The 4,774-nt window shown below is 39.5% G+C and overlaps 1 pseudogene; it reads left to right on the top strand.

The window, feature by feature from the left end:
- The first annotated feature begins 4,364 nt into the window (after window positions 1-4,364).
- LOC118605235 lies at window positions 4,365-4,483 on the top strand (annotated as a pseudogene).
- The last annotated feature ends 291 nt before the right edge of the window (window positions 4,484-4,774 follow it).

Genomic DNA, 4,774 nt, shown 5'->3' with positions numbered 1-4,774 from the left:
AAAGTTTATTTTAGCCAATACCATAAATAAAAACTGAAGGATAATCTACCAGAACTTAGAAACACTAACGGATTCTAAATCTACATTAAACTGCCCACCCCTTAAAGTTTCTAATCCAGATAATTAGGTAAAGATAATAAGTTATATCTTTTACCAGATTTTCCTCAAAGCTACAATCATTCTCCTTTAAAATACATAGCTTTAAAAATAAAAGGAAGTACGGCTCTCTCCTGCCTAACATGCATGGTCCATTCTTGAGGATAAAACATTCTGAAAGAAACTAACTGAAGGCCAATTTCCTGATATTTTAAATGGAAAAAAAATTTCAATGTGCTGTATAATAACCTGAAATACCAACCAAATTATGAAAACGTGATGATTCCTGTATATAAGTAACAAACTAGTAAGTTAGGGTGCAAAATGCTGAAAATATCAATTTCTAATTACTGCACACTTAATTTTTCTGTTAACACACAGTTGCTTTGTATGGAATGATGTGGCCTCCTGGACACCAGCAGTCTTTACACATGATTCTGATACCCATTGCGTCTGGAATATAACATGAGTCTTTTCTCATACCGTGATGAGTTTAGAGGAACCCTTTTGTTTCCACCTTTACAAACATTTAATCAATGCTGTATTGAGGCGATAGGCATGCTTCATTATTGAAAACCAGGGAGCGTTTTCCTGGGAAAATGATAGCCAGGGAGGCATTTGACCAAGTCAGCCTACATGGCCAGTGTAACCCAGTAATTCAGTGGAGTGCCTCAGGAGGAACCGAGTTATTTCCCTCTTACTGGAGAGCAGCAAGCACATAGCACACAGCCACTGCCATATGTATTAGTTTCCTGGAGCTGCTATAACAAGTTACCACAAGCTTGGTGACTTAACAGAACTTATTCTCTCACAGCTCTGGAGGCCAGTGGTCCAAAATCAAGGTGTCAGAGGGTGGTTCCTTATGAAGCTCTGCAAGAAAATATGTTCTCTGCCTCCCTTCTAGCTTCTGGTGGCTGCCAGCAATTCTTGGCATTCCTTGTCTTGTACACACTTGACTCCGGTCTCTGCCTCTGTCTTCGTATTTCCTTCTCCCCTCTCTTCTCATCTTAGGACACTTGTCATTGGACTTAGAGGGCACCCTAATCCATGATGAGCTCATCTCAAATTCCTTAATTACATCTGCAAAGATCTTTTTCCCAAATAAGTTCACATTCTCAGATTCTGGATGGACATATCTCTTTCGGGAAGTAGGGACACCATCCAACCCACTACATCTTTCTGAGCTTGGTATGATAACATATCATCTCTACTAGAAATCACAGCCAACCTACAGGAGCAAGACAGTTGTTGGCCGCAAGTCTTCATGTACTTCAGCGACTGAGCCTGTCGTAACAATCATTTGCTAAATAAAAAGGGACCAGAACTTCGTTTACATCTTCATTGGAGATAATTTGATGGAATCAATTCTATAGGTTTTTTTTTTAAACTACCACAGCCTACACATCTAAAAATGATCTGAAAAAAAATGAGGAGGAACCAGGGGGGCCTTCCTAAGAGTGACCCTGTGACAGGTTCCGTGCAGGGTCTCTGTGGAAACGTGTCAAGAATTCCTGTGGTTTTTCTAACTTCCTTGCCTAGAACTGTTTCTAATGCACCTCCATTAAAGTAGCCAAATAGAAATCATTCTAACTGAGAAACAACATGTGGGGGGGGGGGGGAAGAAAACAAGGAACAATCCAAAAAAAAAAAAAATGGCATGTTTGATGGCTCACTAGATTTTATCACTTATAACTAAGATGAAAATTAGAGTACTATGGTATAGCTCACGAAGAAAATGAGCTAACAGGCTTGACCCAATTTTTATTCATGTGTAAAATAAAATTAATTCATGATGTTTACAGATATGGATAGATTAAGAGTTTATATATTTTCATAAGCACATGTATTTATATACTGCTGGTGTATCATTTACAAATATTCATGGTTGTCGCTGTTGAAGTGTTTTGTTCTTATCAATTGACTGAGCTTCCCCCGCCCTCGCTCCTTTTTTTTTCCCCTTCTTTTTTATTTTTTTAAATAAAGTTTTCTTTCAAGTCCTCTACTGTTACCGTGTTTCGGCCATCAAAGTCCCCTCCTAGCCATTTTCATTTACCTTGTGACTCTGACCCTTTGTGAAGCTGAGCATTTTCAGAGTAAACTGATCCTGCAGGTCCCCAAGGATGTTATTCTCATTTATTCACTCAGCCCTTTGAATGGAGCAGCTCTCACTTGGCAGCAGTTCAGCAGACCAAGATTCAAAGAGCACACAATCCTTTTTCTTCCAAGGGCCTTTCAAAACTCGGTCCAAGGTTTGTCGAGGAGCTTTAATGGATGTCAGTCATTTAGCATGTTACATTTCATTCATGGCTGCCAGAGAATGTGATGAGTAGAGAAGGAATAAAAGAAATCAGGCAGACAATGGAAGTAAGGGATAATTTTCTGAGCCTTTTGTGATGTGACATTATGAAGGGCATTTTTGAACTGCCATTACTCATGACGGGGGAGTTAAAATAGAGGAGTTAATATGCATGTATTTAAAGCCCCACCAAAGCCTCCCAAACAACTTGCAAGCCAGGATTTCAGGTAACTGGGGATCACTTTGAAACGTGGGTGCTCTAGATGTAAGACAGCAGTTCCGTGGGGCCCTAGTTTTACCCCTATGTGGGTGATGGGGGGATGGAGTCCCTTCTTGCCATATGCATGGTCACCCCTGACAGCTGGTTCTCCTTTTCTGATCTTCAGAAAGTTTAAGGACAGTCTCTGGGGACCAGCAATAAGACACAGAAGCTCACTGACAGTCCCAGGAGGCAGGAAAGGGGGAATGGAGGTGAAGGCTAGGGGCTGTGTACCTCTGTACCTGCCAACTGGTGTGTCACAGACAGGCTAAAATTACTGACTGGTCAATTATCTGATTAAAGAGAGCTTTTCATTTGAGGCTTTTTTTTTTTTTTTTTTTTAATCCAGACTGAAATCTAAACCTTCTAGAAAGTTACCAAAACTTTTTTTTAACTTGGGCACAATCAACATTTGGGCAAGGGGAATGATAAAAAGGTACAGGGAGAAACACTTTGTTGCTGGCTAGAGGCCATAAATTGTTCTGGGATTTTCCTTTATTTCTTTCTTTTTTTTTTTTTCTTCTTGGGCCTGACAGCAATGTTATGAATTTACTTGAAACTACTGGCATCAGATTTAATCTTACTTATCTTCACACACACACATGCACACACAGAATTACCAGGCTGATTGTATTTTTAAATTAGTAGAATCAATTGTTTAAAAAGGGTACCAGTGTTCCCCAAAAGCAATTCATTTTTTATTAGTTTTACAACTGCCTTGAAATCCCTTTAAATTATAGAGTGCATGAATTATGCCTTTGTCAAGCAGCATCAGAACTATGTCTTTATGGCTCTTGGATTCCACAGAGGCTGTTGTGGTTTGAAAATAACAGAACAATGTGCTGCTGCTTCACCAGCCATTTAATGATCTGCCCCATAGTTAAAGGCCCCAAACCACACAGGACAAGCTGAGCCCAGCCACCCGGCCAGGGCAGCCTGGCCAGAACCAGGCAACAATAGGGAAAACATTCTGCATTCATAATTCAATACATGTTGAATTGACCTTGAAATTGTATTAATCATCCCTCCATAGTTTATGCTGTCCTGCTTGTTTTACAAAAGGAAAAATAAAAGACATTGCAAAGCTATAGAGTCAGCAAGCAGCAATGCACAAGATAAAGCTAAAATGCCGTACCTAAACCAAAAATAAAGTCTTAATCTCTAGATTGAAGGCTGGGGACTGGGGTGGGGGGCCTCCATAAAAAGTGTGCCCCTTTGTTAAAAGAAAAAGAGGAGAAGAAAGAAGAGGAAAAAGAGGGGGAAGGAGGAAGGAGGGAGGGAGGGATCGAAGAGGATTCCTCATCTTTCCACAGTGTCCATTTCTCCATTTATAAATCTATGACCTGGTCCTCCCATTCAGTACTAATGAAGAATTCAAACTGAAGAATACAATAGTCACTAACACATGCACAAAAAGCTTTAAAAACTATATGAAGATGAGTGCTAGCTATAGTACATTCTAGTCTGTTCTTTTCATGCAATGTTTCTACTATGTAATCCCCAAGAAAATATATACTCATCTGCAACTTTTTTGTTGTTGTTGTTATTTAATGCAACACTTTCATGATTTTTGTTATGCAGCAAACATTGAGTGTTTACCTCTTTCTCTGTCTGCAGTATACCTTTGGCATACGAGGTAAAAGGCAAAAATCCGGCTGATGTACACCAAGTTAGATCATGAACTATTGCAAAAGTCAAAAATAAGCTTAGGGAGTCTATGCCCATTCCACTCTGAGCAAACCTGATCCTGTCTGATCTTGGAAGCTAAGCAGAGTCGAGCCTGGTTAGTACTTGGATGGGAGACCACCTAGGACGACTAGGTGTTATAGGCGTAAAAAATAAGAAAATAAGTGATTGTACCCTGACAAGGGCCTTGCGACCAGTGAGGTTGACCAAGGGTTGACTCGCCTAAAAAAATAAAAATAAATAAATTAATTAATTAAACAGGAAAAATGTTCCTGCAGCACTTGCTGATTACAACTTTGATTTAGATGTACTCTATTGTTAATCATCTACTGATCTTGTCCCCCTTTTTAAAAATTAAGAGATAAAAAAGGAGGAAAGATGTAAAATATAAGCATAGAGTAGTAAATGGTGTGTGTGTGTGTGTGTGTGTGTGTGTG

This window comes from Rousettus aegyptiacus, unplaced genomic scaffold (assembly GCF_014176215.1).
Source record: "Rousettus aegyptiacus isolate mRouAeg1 unplaced genomic scaffold, mRouAeg1.p scaffold_m13_p_1, whole genome shotgun sequence".
NCBI classification, from domain to species: domain Eukaryota; kingdom Metazoa; phylum Chordata; class Mammalia; order Chiroptera; family Pteropodidae; genus Rousettus; species Rousettus aegyptiacus.
The sequence above is the reverse complement of the archived record's forward strand: the minus strand, read 5'-3'. Positions and strand labels throughout refer to the sequence as shown.